At 31.1% G+C, this 18,573-nt stretch overlaps 1 long non-coding RNA gene across 6 annotated transcripts; it reads left to right on the top strand.

Moving 5' to 3' along the window:
- Nucleotides 1-166: 166 nt before the first annotated feature.
- Nucleotides 167-3,755, top strand: LOC143266189 (uncharacterized). Of its 6 annotated transcripts, none has more exons than XR_013041273.1 (8): nucleotides 374-633; nucleotides 710-1,092; nucleotides 1,186-1,425; nucleotides 1,554-1,649; nucleotides 2,323-2,502; nucleotides 2,627-2,756; nucleotides 2,830-2,908; nucleotides 3,440-3,755. It is a non-coding gene; the product is annotated as an uncharacterized LOC143266189 (long non-coding RNA). The 6 variants fall into 6 exon arrangements; XR_013041274.1 differs by having other exon boundaries at nucleotides 375-633; nucleotides 1,554-1,636; XR_013041275.1 differs by having other exon boundaries at nucleotides 167-623; nucleotides 1,554-2,502.
- Nucleotides 3,756-18,573: the final 14,818 nt, after the last annotated feature.

Here is an 18,573-nt window from a genome sequence, read left to right as displayed (position 1 = left end):
GTGACTTTCACATGACCTTCCAGTGACCCTTCAAGGTCAAAATGATATTGCCAATAAATAGGACTTTTTAAACCCTACAAATTTTGTCTGAACCATTTTTTGATAAAACTTATATTTTTAAAATATTCAAGGGTTCCGACCTTTTTTATACGCCCTGTATATGTAATTTTGTGTGCTACGCGGGAGTGAGTGAATGAGTGTGTGTGCATGTGCGTGTGCGTGTGCATGTGTGTGTGTGTCGTACGGTCACGATGAAGAGGCGTTTTGCTGTGATGCGCGTCAACGACGTTTATAATAATAATCTTGAGTTATAATTAAATAAACTTCTATTATTCTTGTTCATAAAGTATTTAAGAGTTCATTAGTGTGTTTATTTCTATTGTAAAAAGAACCATTTATTTAGCAATCTAGTCGTAAATATATGATACCGGGATAAGCCTTTAAGCGAAAATCATCCTTCACGTGTGGACGCACCCTTACGCACGACGACGCTGTGCCGCCATGCGGACACGCGTCCGGTAAACATCGTAAAAATTGTGAGATGGTATTATGTGTCGTTAGCGATAGTTTTTAATTGTTTAGTTCTGCGAATTCCGTGTTACTTCTGTGCGTATTAATTAGAAGTGAGTTAAGGTGCGCATAGTTTTTCGGTGTGTCTCAATTTATGACGTGATTCGTATTTAACTGTACTTTGTATTTCGCATTGTAGGTTATAGCGCATCGGATCTTTTTCACGGATCCTGTTCCGTATAAATGAATAGATAAACCTATCAATAAAGAGAGAGTGAAAAGTATTTTCATTATTCCGATGTGTTTCCAGAGTATTAAGTGAAATCGCGTTGTATATTATATCGTACCATGTTGACGAATTTCGCACTGCTGGTTATTTATAAATAAAGAGTGACTCCTGTTACGTGAAACTACTGCCTTAGGCCGTGTTTAACCAGTGCATGTCCAACTTCTGTGAATACTGATATATTATTTTATATTATATATTACTAATGTTTTACAAACTATTCCCATTCGCTGTTGGTTTTAGATTTTTGTGATTTTAGCATTGTAGTAACCAGCTACTGAGTTCTTTCATGTAAGGTAAGTAATATGTTAATGCGCACAAGCAATATAAATACATAATATGTTACCATAAAATGAGATACATTGATCCAATGCACCAATAATCAACAGAGAGATGAAGAACAGCACCGTAATCAAGATAGCCAAGGCTTTGTACACTGCTGGAATTGCCAAATAGGGACTACTTCTGTGAACAATCTCCAGTGCCAGTCCGTTCCTGTGTACGTAGCTGTCAATGGATGCCTTGATCTTGGAAGAAACAAGGATCGTTTTAATATGAACCATTGCTGCAATGTCTTGTCAATGCATTTTATCCTAATTACCATCCATTACTGAAAAAAATGAATTAAGGTAATTGATTGTCTGTTGTTGAAAACTATGATGACCTGTCAGATCCTTGTTTAACCTAATATTGTGCTTTCTTTCCTTATTTAACAACTAATTTACTCTAACAAACCCGTTTTTTTTTATAATTCCAGCTTTTAAGTCACTTGTAGCTGTTATGAGTATTCTAGCAGACACGACTGTAGAGCTTCTAAGAAAAAACTCAATAAACAATAGGGTGAGTGACCAAGGTACAAGGTAAATACGTGGTATAGTATATAGTGAAAAATACACTCTGTTATGGGAATATTTAAATATACAATAGGTGTAATTGAATACAATATAATTTAAAATTATAACAATGTGTAATATGTGAAAAATAGTATAATGTAATATAAATATAATATATGAAAGTAACTTTGAATTGCAATAAGATCATGATACCCAAATACTTGTATTCTAAGAACAATTCCTTCAACCTAATATAATTCTATAGAATATGAAACAATGAAAAACCATTTATTAAGCTATGAATACTTCTAGTAGAAGAATTTATATTTTCAATGAGTATTGCGACATGTTATATAGCTTACAGTATTCCTCGATAAACGGATTTTCTACAGAAAAATATTTTTTCATATCCGATTGAAAATTAACTCGTTTAAACAAACTTCTCTGCTTTATTATACTAGTATAGATTAATTGTATGTTATTGTTTATCGTAAATCTGTAAGTATTAAGTACGTGATATAATAAATAAATAAGTGGGAAGGTAGGCAATATGTTATTAATTTAATAAAACGAAATAAAAATGAAATGATATGTAAATACGACAAATTTGCCGCTGCATATCATACGTCGATATATCGCTGCCCTTGTCCTACTTTACCTATTGTTGATTAATTCTTTCGACTGCCGATTTAGGTGGAAAACCATAAATGGAGTTATTGACGTCAGCGTCATCACTGGGTGCTAGAAATACCGATATTTGTTCCTGTAAGAAATAAACAATATTAATCGCAGGTATATTCGCCATCTGCAAAGAAGGATTATCGACTGAATAACTGCCTACTGCCGATATTAAGTTACTAAACTCACATTAAGGTGAGTTTTCCTGTTATTGTTTTTCAACAATCGGTGTATGTGTGTCGAACCTTGGCTTTATATTATGATTTTTAATATTCTTCATTTAACTAATCGCGTCATCTTTAACCAATTTCCATTTCAGGAGCCGCAATTGGAAACATTTGTAGTGGAGGTTATGGTGCCCCGAATTTGACAGCTGGAGTAACACAATATTCTACCTGCTGTATATCTCTTCTACAACTGCCTCTAGGGAATAAGCGTCTTTCATTCCTGTACACAACTTCGAGTATTCTTAAATGTAAGCAGTATCCAATATACTAATATAAATAATATACTATTTTGTAGCAAGCAACACTTATTCTGCTGCATTTCTTGATCAATGGAGAACGAGAAGAAGAAACTGAGAGCACCAGTGGATATAGAGGTACAAATTTTCTATGGAAGGTAAACATGACAGGTTGAGATTGTGTTGTAATCCTCCAGGTATGATGGTATGTCATACCTTTATCGATGATAACAATACTATCACTATAATAATATCATTTAGAATTAACAGATTGAGCAGCGCTAAGCATGCATGAAATAATAGTAGACTCTAGTTACTGTGTTTTCATATAATGTAAGTTTATATAATAATTTATCTGTCATGATAAGCACTTTTTTTTGTCAAAAAATTGAAAAGTATTTGCGCTTACATGTAAGAAGAGATGTTAAGCATGAAAATGCGTGGATCGGTAGAGTCAATTATTGATTTTTCTGCCCTTTTTTGTCTTATTCATCTTAAAAATGGTATATTCTAATGGGACTGTTGTACTGGGATGAGATGATTCTAAGTGTAAACACAGTACAAGTGATACGAAATAGATGAAAGTGAATAGTGAAATAACCATGCCTTTGTTGCACACAACTTTTTTTTACTTCTGATATTTTACTCGATAAAAGTGTTTGTTTGCAGATAGGAAAAGAATATGGGAACCATAACATTAAGTGTATATCAAGGAACTTGGAACAGGAAATTACAATTTAAGTATCTTATTTCTCTGTATCAATTTATTTACTTAAAGTATGTTAGGGTTATATTGTTTTTCAAGTTTATGATTGATGCAAGACAAATTTATTTAATTTTATAATACTCCCAACTTCTTTGTTATAATTTCTTCATCGGTGCTGGAACATGTGCTGGAAATAAAGAAAAGAAATATTATTATATATTGATACAATGTATTCAACAGCTTTAATTATAAAATAAAGGATATATTGAGAAAAATAAAGTTTAATATTTCTTTTACCTTAAACATATTTCCTGATGTACCTCGACAGAAAGTAATTGCATTTGCGCTTTCACAGAATGCCTGAGTTATTTGTTCAAAATATTTCATTGAAAATTATACATTCTGTCTCAACATTGGTTGATTTCTTTATTGTATGTATTCAACTTTTTTTCCTCTATAACTTCTTTTGTAATTTCTATATCAATGTCTGAACAAATGCTAAAAATGAATGGACAGAACAAAAGATCATATTATTCTATATTGATATATTGTATTTAACAGCACTTTCATTTTATTTCATGGAATATGCAGGTTCATTTTCATTGTTTTACCTTAATAAGTACTTTCAAGAAGCGATTCGCTGTAGCCTATACCTGTCAAAAATTAGATACAATTTTATCGATCAAATTTCTTTCACGAAATAAGCAATACATCCTTCCATTTATTCTTATTGGCATGACTTTGGCCGTGTTGGACCATCAGAATGTACGAAAAGAGGAAACATGCTTGAGTTCACAGCTATAGTACTTATACGTGTAACGCGCAAAAGAAATTGATAAATAATAATAAACCCTTTAACACATGATTTAACTTATCCATTTATAGAGTGTTCTCTATCATATTCTACACTTCTTTATGAGAAAAAATAAATCAGTTCTACATCGCACACTTAAAAATTCCATATAGTTTTAATAAATCCAAACTAACCTATACATATGGATTACTGGACAATAATATTCTACGTGATACCATATTTCTTGCAATAACTGACATGCAGCTTCCTGCACTGTCTTAATAATCAGCTTGCAAATATTCCCCATTATAACCTGTACCTGTCAAACAATAAATACAACATTCAAATATCGCTTCTACATACAATGGACAAAATTACTTACCAATCAATGACAAATATTTACTGCTGCTGATTTTGTTCAAAATGAACATTAGCGTACATTTGCATTATGAAATCCGACGAAAAACCACTATTATATACAGGTTTAAATACGATGCTACGAAAGATTTTAAATTTCATCTATACATTGCTAAACACATATTATGTACTTCAACACACGAAACAGAAAAAAATCACCAATTTAATTTAATTCACAGCCGAATTTAATATATTCCATCACATATTTTATCACATAACGCATAATATATACGAAACTTCATACACCGAATTGCGTATACCGCTACACGAACTAAAACAGAGCGAGTTCCAATCTCTACGCAGTCCGAAAGATTCGGAGTCCAAAAGAAACCTGTCCAATCGGCACGACGTCCAATCGGCACCGCGTCGAATTGGGACGAGTCCAATCGACACCGCGTCGAATTGGAACGCGTCCAATCGGCACCGCGTCGAATTGGAACGCGTCCAATCGGCACCGCTTCGAATCGGAACGCGTCGAATCGGGACCGTCCAATCGGGACGCGTCCAATCGGTCGACGTCCAAGTGGGCATCACTCGATAGAACGACAATTACTATACTTATTACTCTTATTATTATCAATCTAATTCATATTATTAGCCATATTATGCTTATATAACTGATAGGACGACAATTACTTGTATGATTATGATTGTATGATCGTGATTGTATGTTTGCGATTGTATCATTGTGATTGTATGATTGTGATTGTATGATTGTGATTGTATGATTGTGATTGTATGATTGTGATTGTATGATTGTGATTGTATGATTGTGATTGTATGATTGTGATTGTATGATTGTGATTGTATGATTGTGATTGTATGATTGTGATTGTATGATTGTGATTGTATGATTGCGATTGTATGAATGCGATTGTATGATTGTGATTACATGATTGTGATTGTATGATTGTAATTGTATGATATTGATTGTATGATTGTGATTGTAGGATTGTGATTGTATGATTGTGATAGTATGATTGTGATTGTATGATTGTGATTGCATGATTGTGATTGTATGATTGTGATTGCATTATTTTGAATGTATGATTGTGATTGTATGATTGTGATTGTATGATTGTGATTGTATGATTGTGATTGTATGATTGTGGTTGTGCGATTGTGATTGTACGATTGTGATTGTACGATTGTGATAGTATGATTGTGATTGTATGATTGTGATTGTATGATTGTCATTGTATGATTGTGATTGTTTGATTGTATTTGGGAGATTGTATTTGGGAGATTGTAATTGTATGATTGCGATTGTATGATTGTGATTGTATGATTGCGATTGTATGATTGTGATTGTATGATTGTGATGTATGACTGTAATTGTATGATTATGATTGTATGATTGTGATTGTATGATTGCGATTGTATGATTGAGATTGTATGATTGTGATTGTATGCTTGCGATTATATGATTGTGAAAGTATGATTGTGATGGTATGATTGTGATAGTATGATTGTGATTGTATGATTGTGATTGTATGACTGTGATTGTATGATTGTGATTGTATGATTGTATTTGGGAGATTGTATTTGGGAGATTGTAATTGTATGATTGCGATTGTATGATTGTGATTATATGATTGTGATTGTATGATTGTGATTGTCTGATTGTGATGTATGATTGTAATTGTATGATAATGATTGTATGATTGTGATTGTATGATTGTGATGGTATGATTGTGATTGTATGATTGCGATCGTATGATTGTGATTGCATGATTATGATTGTATGATTGTGATTGTATGATTGTGATTGTATGATTATGATTGTATTTTTGTGATTGTATGATTGTGATTGTATGATTGTGATTGCATGATTGTGATTGTATGATTGTGATTGTCTGATTGTGGTTGTGCGATTGTGATTGTACGATTGTGATTGTACGATTGTGATTGTATGATTGTGATTGCATGATTATGATTGTATGATTGTGATTGCATGATTGTGATTGTATGATTGTGATTGCATGATTTTGAATGTATGATTGTGATTGTATGATTGTGATTGTATGATTGTGATAGTATGATTGTGATTGTATGACTGTGATTGTATGATTGTGATTGTATGATTGTGATTGTATGATTGTGATTGTATGATTGTGAAAGTATGATTGCGATTGTATGATTGTGATTGTATGATTGTGATGTATGACTGTAATTGAATGATTATGATTGTATGATTGTGATTGTATGATTGAGATTGTATGATTGTGATTGTATGCTTGCGATTGTATGATTGTGATTGTATGATTGTGATTGTATGATTGTGATTGTATGATTGTGATTGTATGATTATGATTGTATGATTGAGATTGTATGATTGTGATTGTATGCTTGCGATTGTATGAATGTGATTGTATGATTGTGATTGTATGATTGTGATTGTATGATTGTGATTGTATGATTGTGATTGTATGATTATGATTGTATGATTGTGATTGTATGATTGTGATTGTACGATTGTGATTGTATGATTGTGATAGTATGATTGTGATTGTATGATTGTGATTGTATGACTGTGATTGTATGATTGTGATTGTATGATTGTGATTGTATGATTGTGAAAGTATGATTGTGATGGTATGATTGTGATTGTATGATTGTGATTGTATGATTGTGATTGTATGCGTGTGATTGTCTGATTGTGGTTGTGCGATTGTGATTGTACGATTGTGATTGTACGATTGTATTTGGGAGATTGTATTTGGGAGATTGTATTTGGGAGATTGTAATTGTATGATTGCGATTGTATGATTGTCATTGTATGATTGCGATTGTATGATTGTGATTGTATGATTGTGATGTATGATTGTAATTGTATGATTATGATTGTATGATTGTGATTGTATGACTGTGATTGTATGATTGTATCTGGGAGATTGTATCTGGGAGATTGTATTTGGGAGATTGTATTTGGGAGATTGTAATTGTATGATAGCGATTGTATGATTGAGATAGTATGATTGTGATTGTATGATTGCGATTGTATGATTGTGATTGTATGATTGTGATTCTTTGATTGTGATTGTATGATTGTGATTGTATGATTGAGATTGTATGATTGTGATTGTATGCTTGCGATTGTATGAATGTGATTGTATGATTGTGATTGTATGATTGTGATTGTATGATTGTGATTGTATGATTGTGATTGTATGATTGTGATTGTATGATTGTGATTGTATGAATGTATTTGGGATATTGTAATTGTATGATTGCGATTGTATGATTGTGATTGTATGATTGTGATTGTATGATTGTGATTGTATGAGTGTGATTGTGTGATTGTGGTTGTGCGATTGAGATTGTACGATTGTGATTGTACGATTGTGATTGAATGATTGTGATTCTATGATTATAATTGTATGATTGTGATTGCATGATTGTGATTGTATGATTGCGATTGTATGATTGTGATTGTATGATTGCGATTGTATGATTGTGATTGTATGATTGTGATGTATGATTGTAATTGTATGATTATGATTGTATGATTGTGATTGTATGATTGTGATTGTATGATTGTGATTGTATGATTGTATTTGGGAGATTGTAGTTGGGAGATTGTATTTGGGAGATTGTATTTGGGAGATTGTAATTGTATGATTGCGATTGTATGATTGTGATTGTATGATTGTGATTGTATGATTATGATTGTATGATTGTGACTGTATAATTGTGATTGTATGATGGTGATAGTATGATTGTGATTGTATGATTGTGATGTATGATTGTAATTGTATGATTATGATTGTATGATTGTGATTGTGTGATTGTGATTGTATGATTGTATTTGGGAGATTGTATTTGGGATATTGTAATTGTATGATTGCGATTGTATGATTGTGATTGTATGATTGTGATTGTATGATTGTATTTGGGAGATTGTATTTGGGAGATTGTAATTGTATGATTGCGATTGTATGATTGTGATTATATGATTGCGATTGTATGATTGTGATTGTCTGATTGTGATGTATGATTGTAATTGTATGATAATGATTGTATGATTGTGATTGTATGATTGTGATGGTATGATTGTGATTGTATGATTGCGATCGTATGATTGTGATTGCATGATTATGATTGTATGATTGTGATTGTATGATTGCGATTGTATGATTGTGATTGTATGATTATGATTGTATTTTTGTGATTGTATGATTGTGATTGTATGATTGTGATTGTATGATTGAGATTGTATGATCGTGATTGTATGCTTGCGATTGTATGATTGTGATTGTATGATTGTGATCGTACGATTGTGATTGTACGATTGTGATTGTATGATTGTGATTGCATGATTATGATTGTATGATTGTGATTGCATGATTGTGATTGTATGATTGTGATTGCATGATTTTGAATGTATGATTGTGATTGTATGATTGTGATTGTATGGTTGTGATTGTATGATTGCGATTCTTTGATTAGGATTGTATGATTGTGATTGTATGATTGTATTTGGGTGATTGTATTTGGGAGATTGTATTTGGGAGATTGTAATTGTATGATTGCGATTGTATAATAGTGATTGTATGATTGCGATTGTATGAATGCGATTGTATGATTGTGATTGTATGATTGTGATTGTATGATTGTGAAAGTATGATTGTGATTGTATGATTGTGATTGTATGATTGTGATTGTATGATTGTGATTGTCTGATTGTGGTTGTGCGATTGTGATTGTACGATTGTGATTATACGATTGTGATAGTATGATTGTGATTGTATGATTGTGATTTTATGATTGTCATTGCATGATTGTGATTGTTTGATTGTATTTGGGAGATTGTATTTGGGAGATTGTAATTGTATGATTGCGATTGTATGATTGTGATTGTATGATTGCGATTGTATGATTGTGATTGTATGATTGTGATGTATGACTGTAATTGTATGATTATGATTGTATGATTGTGATTTTATGATTGCGATTGTATGATTGAGATTGTATGATTGTGATTGCATGCTTGCGATTGTATGATTGTGAAAGTATGATTGTGATGGTATGATTGTGATAGTATGATTGTGATTGTATGATTGTGATTGTATGACTGTGATTGTATGATTGTGATTGTATGATTGTATTTGGGAGATTGTATTTGGGAGATTGTATTTGGGAGATTGTAATTGTATGATTGCGATTGTATGATTGTGATTATATGATTGCGATTGTATGTTTGTGATTGTCTGATTGTGATGTATGATTGTAATTGTATGATAATGATTGTATGATTGTGATTGTATGATTGTGATGGTATGATTGTGATTGTATGATTGCGATCGTATGATTGTGATTGCATGATTATGATTGTATGGTTGTGATTGTATGATTGCGATTGTATGATTGTGATTGTATGATTATGGTTGTATTTTTGTGATTGTATGATTGTGATTGTATGATTGTGATTGTATGATTGAGATTGTGCGATTGTGATTGTACGATTGTGATTGTACGATTGTGATTGTATGATTGTGATTGCATGATTATGATTGTATGATTGTGATTGCATGATTGTGATTGTATGATTGTGATTGCATGATTTTGAATGTATGATTGTGATTGTATGATTGTGATTGTATGATTGTGATAGTATGATTGTGATTGTATGACTGTGATTGTATGATTGTGATTGTATGATTGTGATTGTATGATTGTGATTGTATGATTGTGAAAGTATGATTGCGATTGTATGATTGTGATGTATGACTGTAATTGAATGATTATGATTGTATGATTGTGATTGTATGATTGAGATTGTATGATTGTGATTGTATGCTTGCGATTGTATGATTGTGATTGTATGATTGTGATTGTATGATTGTGATTGTATGATTGTGATTGTATGATTATGATTGTATGATTGAGATTGTATGATTGTGATTGTATGCTTGCGATTGTATGAATGTGATTGTATGATTGTGATTGTATGATTGTGATTGTATGATTGTGATTGTATGATTGTGATTGTATGATTATGATTGTATGATTGTGATTGTATGATTGTGATTGTACGATTGTGATTGTATGATTGTGATAGTATGATTGTGATTGTATGATTGTGATTGTATGACTGTGATTGTATGATTGTGATTGTATGATTGTGATTGTATGATTGTGAAAGTATGATTGTGATGGTATGATTGTGATTGTATGATTGTGATTGTATGATTGTGATTGTATGCGTGTGATTGTCTGATTGTGGTTGTGCGATTGTGATTGTACGATTGTGATTGTACGATTGTATTTGGGAGATTGTATTTGGGAGATTGTATTTGGGAGATTGTAATTGTATGATTGCGATTGTATGATTGTCATTGTATGATTGCGATTGTATGATTGTGATTGTATGATTGTGATGTATGATTGTAATTGTATGATTATGATTGTATGATTGTGATTGTATGACTGTGATTGTATGATTGTATCTGGGAGATTGTATCTGGGAGATTGTATTTGGGAGATTGTATTTGGGAGATTGTAATTGTATGATAGCGATTGTATGATTGAGATAGTATGATTGCGATTGTATGATTGTGATTGTATGATTGTGATTGTATGATTGTGACTGTATGATTGTAATTGTATGATTGTGATTGTGTGATTGCGATTGTATGATTGCGATTGTATGATTGTGATTGTATGAGTGTGATTGTATGATTGTGATAGTATGATTGTGATTGTATGACTGTGATTGTATGACTGTGATTGTATGATTGTGATTGTATGATTGTGATTGTAAGATTGTGATTGTATGACTGTGATTGTATGATTGTGATTGTATGATTGTGATTGTATGGTTGTGATTGTATGATTGTGATTGTATGATTGTGATTGTATGATTGCGATTGTATGATTGTGATTGTATGATTGTGATGTATGACTGTAATTGTATGATTATGATTGTATGATTGTGATTGTATGATTGCGATTGTATGATTGAGATTGTATGATTGTGATTGTATGCTTGCGATTGTATGATTGTGAAAGTATGATTGTGATGGTATGATTGTGATAGTATGATTGTGATTGTATGATTGTGATTGTATGACTGTGATTGTATGATTGTGATTGTATGATTGTATTTGGGAGATTGTATTTGGGAGATTGTAATTGTATGATTGCGATTGTATGATTGTGATTATATGATTGTGATTGTATGATTGTGATGTATGATTGTAATTGTATGATTATGATTGTATGATTGTGATTGTATTATTGAGATTGTATGATTGTGATTGTATGCTTGTGATTGTATGAATGTGATTGTATGATTGTGATTGTATGATTGTGATTCTTTGATTGCGATTGTATGATTGTGATTGTATGATTGTGATTGTATGATTGTGATTATATGATTGTGATTGTATGATTGTGATTGTATGATTGTGATAGTATGATTGTGATTGTATGATTGTGATTGTATGACTGTGATTGTATGATTGTGATTATATGATTGTATTTGGGAGATTGTATTTGGGAGATTGTATTTGGGAGATTGTAATTGTATGATTGCGATTGTATGATTGTGATTATATGATTGCGATTGTATGATTGTGATTGTCTGATTGTGATGTATGATTGTAATTGTATGATAATGATTGTATGATTGTGATTGTATGATTGTGATGGTATGATTGTGATTGTATGATTGCGATCGTATGATTGTGATTGCATGATTATGATTGTATGATTGTGATTGTATGATTGCGATTGTATGATTGTGATTGTATGATTATGATTGTATTTTTGTGATTGTATGATTGTGATTGTATGATTGTGATTGTATGATTGAGATTGTATGATTGTGATTGTATGCTTGCGATTGTATGATTGTGATTGTATGATTGTGATCGTACGATTGTGATTGTACGATTGTGATTGTATGATTGTGATTGCATGATTATGATTGTATGATTGTGATTGCATGATTGTGATTGTATGATTGTGATTGCATGATTTTGAATGTATGATTGTGATTGTATGATTGTGATTGTATGGTTGTGATTGTATGATTGCGATTCTTTGATTAGGATTGTATGATTGTGATTGTATGATTGTATTTGGGTGATTGTATTTGGGAGATTGTATTTGGGAGATTGTAATTGTATGATTGCGATTGTATAATTGTGATTGTATGATTGCGATTGTATGAATGCGATTGTATGATTGTGATTGTATGATTGTGATTGTATGATTGTGATTGTATGATTGTGATTGTATGATTGTGATTGTATGATTGTGATTGTATGATTGTATTTGGGAGATTGTATTTGGGATATTGTAATTGTATGATTGCGATTGTATGATTGTGATTGTATGATTGTGAAGTATGATTGTAATTGTATGATTATGATTGTATGATTGTGATTGTATTATTGAGATTGTATGATTGTGATTGTATGCTTGTGATTGTATGAATGTGATTGTATGATTGTGATTGTATGATTGTGATTCTTTGATTGTGATTGTATGATTGTGATTGTATGATTGTGATTGTATGATTGTGATTGTATGATTGTGATTATATGATTGTGATTGTATGATTGTGATTGTATGATTGTGATAGTATGATTGTGATTATATGATTGTTATTGTATGACTGTGATTGTATGATTGTGATAGTATGATTGTGAAAGTATGATTGTGATTGTATGATTGTGATTGTATGATTGTGATTGTATGATTGTGATTGTATGATTGTGATTGTCTGATTGTGGTTGTGCGATTGTGATTGTACGATTGTGATTATACGATTGTGATAGTATGATTGTGATTGTATGATTGTGATTGTATGATTGTGATTGTATGATTGTCATTATATGATTGTGATTGCATGATTGTGACCGTATGATTGTCATTGTATGATTTTCATTGTATGATTGTGATTGTATGATAGTGAATGTATGATTGTGATTGTATGATTGTGATTGTATGATTGTGATTGTAGGATTGTGATTGTATGATAGTGATTGTATGATTGTGATTGTATGATTGTGATTGTATGATTGTGATTGTATGATTGTGATTGTATGATTGTGATTGTATGATTGTGATTGTATGATTGTGATTGTGCGATTGTGATTGTACGATTGTGATTGTATGATTGTGATTGTATGATTATGATTGAATGATTGTGATCGCATGATTGTAATTGTATGATTATGATTGTATGATTGTGATTGTGCGATTGTGATTGTACGATTGTGATTGTATGATTGTGATTGTATGATTGTGATTGTAAGATTGTGATTGTATGACTGTGATTGTATGAATGTGATTGTATGATTGTGATTGTATGATTGTGATTGTATGATTGTGATAGTATGATTGTGATTGTATGATTGTGATTGTATGATTGTGATTGTATGATTGTGATTGTATGATAGTGATTGTATGATTGTGATTGTATGATTGTATTTGGGAGATTGTAGTTGCATGATTTCGATTGTATGATTGTGATTGTGTGATTGTGATGTATGATTGTAATTGTATGATTATGATTGTATGATTCTGATTGTATGATTGTGATGGTATGATTGTGATTGTATGATTGCGATCGTATGATTGTGATTGTATGATTATGATTGTATGATTGTGATTGTATGATTGCGATTGTATGATTGTGGTTGTATGATTATGATTGTATTTTTGTAATTGTATGATTGTGATTGTATGATTGTGATTGTATGATTGTGATTGTATGATTGTGATTGTATGATTGCGATTGTATGATTGTGATTGTATGATTGTGATTGTATGATTGTGATTGTATGATTGTGATTGTATGATTGCATTTGGGAGATTGTAGTTGTATGATTTCGATTGTATGATTGTGATTGTATGATTGTGATTGTATGATTGTATTTGGGAGATTGTAGTTGTATGATTTCGATTGTATGATTGTGATTGTATGATTGTGATGTATGATTGTAATTGTATGATTATGATTGTATGATTGTGATTGTATGATTGTGATGGTATGATTGTGATTGTATGATTGCGATCGTATGATTGTGAGGGTATGATTATGATTGTATGATTGTGATTGTATGATTGCGATTGCATGATTGTGATTGTATGATTGTGATTGTATGATTGTGATTGTATGATTGTGATTGTATGATTGTGATTGTATGATTGTGATTGTATGATTGTGATAGTATGATTGTGATTGTAAGATTGTGATTGTATGATTGTGATTGTATGATTGTGATTGTATGATTGTGATTGTATGATTGTGATTGTATGATTGTGATTGTATGATTGTGATTGTATGATTGTGATTGTATGATTGTGATTGTATGATTGTGATTGTATGATTGTGATTGTATGATTGTGATTGTATGATTGTGATTGTATGATTGCGATTGTATGATTGCGATTGTATGATTATGATTGTATGATTGTGATTGTATGATTATGATTGTATGGTTGTGACTGTATGTTTGTGATGGTATGATTGCGATTGTATGATTGCGATAGTATGATTGCGATTGTATGATTGTGATTGTATGATTGTGATTGTATGATTGTGACTGTATGATTGTAATTGTATGATTGTGATTGTGTGATTGCGATTGTATGATTGCGATTGTATGATTGTGATTGTATGAGTGTGATTGTATGATTGTGATAGTATGATTGTGATTGTATGACTGTGATTGTATGACTGTGATTGTATGATTGTGATTGTATGATTGTGATTGTAAGATTGTGATTGTATGACTGTGATTGTATGATTGTGATTGTATGATTGTGATTGTATGGTTGTGATTGTATGATTGTGATTGTATGATTGTGATTGTATGATTGCGATTGTATGATTGTGATTGTATGATTGTGATGTATGACTGTAATTGTATGATTATGATTGTATGATTGTGATTGTATGATTGCGATTGTATGATTGAGATTGTATGATTGTGATTGTATGCTTGCGATTGTATGATTGTGAAAGTATGATTGTGATGGTATGATTGTGATAGTATGATTGTGATTGTATGATTGTGATTGTATGACTGTGATTGTATGATTGTGATTGTATGATTGTATTTGGGAGATTGTATTTGGGAGATTGTAATTGTATGATTGCGATTGTATGATTGTGATTATATGATTGTGATTGTATGATTGTGATTGTCTGATTGTGATGTATGATTGTAATTGTATGATAATGATTGTATGATTGTGATTGTATGATTGTGATGGTATGATTGTGATTGTATGATTGCGATCGTATGATTGTGATTGCATGATTATGATTGTATGATTGTGATTGCATGATTGTGATTGTATGATTGTGATTGCATGATTTTGAATGTATGATTGTGATTGTATGATTGTGATTGTATGGTTGTGATTGTATGATTGCGATTCTTTGATTAGGATTGTATGATTGTGATTGTATGATTGTATTTGGGTGATTGTATTTGGGAGATTGTATTTGGGAGATTGTAATTGTATGATTGCGATTGTATAATTGTGATTGTATGATTGCGATTGTATGAATGCGATTGTATGATTGTGATTGTATGATTGTGATTGTATGATTGTGATTGTATGATTGTGATTGTATGATTGTGATTGTATGATTGTGATTGTATGATTGTGATTGTATGATTGTATTTGGGAGATTGTATTTGGGATATTGTAATTGTATGATTGCGATTGTATGATTGTGATTGTATGATTGTGAAGTATGATTGTAATTGTATGATTATGATTGTATGATTGTGATTGTATTATTGAGATTGTATGATTGTGATTGTATGCTTGTGATTGTATGAATGTGATTGTATGATTGTGATTGTATGATTGTGATTCTTTGATTGTGATTGTATGATTGTGATTGTATGATTGTGATTGTATGATTGTGATTGTATGATTGTGATTATATGATTGTGATTGTATGATTGTGATTGTATGATTGTGATAGTATGATTGTGATTATATGATTGTTATTGTATGACTGTGATTGTATGATTGTGATTGTATGATTGTGATAGTATGATTGTGAAAGTATGATTGTGATTGTATGATTGTGATTGTATCATTGTGATTGTATGATTGTGATTGTATGATTGTGATTGTATGATTGTGATTGTAGGATTGTGATTGTATGATAGTGATTGTATGATTGTGATTGTATGATTGTGATTGTATGATTGTGATTGTATGATTGTGATTGTATGATTGTGATTGTATGATTGTGATTGTATGATTGTGATTGTGCGATTGTGATTGTACGATTGTGATTGTATGATTGTGATTGTATGATTATGATTGAATGATTGTGATCGCATGATTGTAATTGTATGATTATGATTGTATGATTGTGATTGTGCGATTGTGATTGTACGATTGTGATTGTATGATTGTGATTGTATGATTGTGATTGTAAGATTGTGATTGTATGACTGTGATTGTATGAATGTGATTGTATGATTGTGATTGTATGATTGTGATTGTATGATTGTGATAGTATGATTGTGATTGTATGATTGTGATTGTATGATTGTGATTGTATGATTGTGATTGTATGATAGTGATTGTATGATTGTGATTGTATGATTGTATTTGGGAGATTGTAGTTGCATGATTTCGATTGTATGATTGTGATTGTGTGATTGTGATGTATGATTGTAATTGTATGATTATGATTGTATGATTCTGATTGTATGATTGTGATGGTATGATTGTGATTGTATGATTGCGATCGTATGATTGTGATTGTATGATTATGATTGTATGATTGTGATTGTATGATTGCGATTGTATGATTGTGGTTGTATGATTATGATTGTATTTTTGTAATTGTATGATTGTGATTGTATGATTGTGATTGTATGATTGTGATTGTATGATTGTGATTGTATGATTGCGATTGTATGATTGTGATTGTATGATTGTGATTGTATGATTGTGATTGTATGATTGTGATTGTATGATTGTATTTGGGAGATTGTAGTTGTATGATTTCGATTGTATGATTGTGATTGTATGATTGTGATTGTATGATTGTATTTGGGAGATTGTAGTTGTATGATTTCGATTGTATGATTGTGACTGTATGATTGTGATGTATGATTGTAATTGTATGATTATGATTGTATGATTGTGATTGTATGATTGTGATGGTATGATTGTGATTGTATGATTGCGATCGTATGATTGTGAGGGTATGATTATGATTGTATGATTGTGATTGTATGATTGCGATTGCATGATTGTGATTGTATGATTGTGATTGTATGATTGTGATTGTATGATTGTGATTGTATGATTGTGATTGTATGATTGTGATTGTATGATTGTGATAGTATGATTGTGATTGTAAGATTGTGATTGTATGATTGTGATTGTATGATTGTGATTGTATGATTGTGATTGTATGATTGTGATTGTATGATTGTGATTGTATGATTGTGATTGTATGATTGTGATTGTATGATTGTGATTGTATGATTGTGATTGTATGATTGCGATTGTATGATTGCGATTGTATGATTATGATTGTATGATTGTGATTGTATGATTATGATTGTATGGTTGTGACTGTATGTTTGTGATGGTATGATTGCGATTGTATGATTGCGATAGTATGATTGCGATTGTATGATTGTGATTGTATGATTGTGATTGTATGATTGTGACTGTATGATTGTAATTGTATGATTGTGATTGTGTGATTGCGATTGTATGATTGCGATTGTATGATTGTGATTGTATGAGTGTGATTGTATGATTGTGATAGTATGATTGTGATTGTATGACTGTGATTGTATGACTGTGATTGTATGATTGTGATTGTATGATTGTGATTGTAAGATTGTGATTGTATGACTGTGATTGTATGATTGTGAT

The sequence above is a fragment of the Megachile rotundata genome, unplaced genomic scaffold (assembly GCF_050947335.1).
Source record: "Megachile rotundata isolate GNS110a unplaced genomic scaffold, iyMegRotu1 scaffold0081, whole genome shotgun sequence".
Lineage (NCBI taxonomy): Eukaryota > Metazoa > Arthropoda > Insecta > Hymenoptera > Megachilidae > Megachile > Megachile rotundata.
The sequence above is the reverse complement of the archived record's forward strand: the minus strand, read 5'-3'. Positions and strand labels throughout refer to the sequence as shown.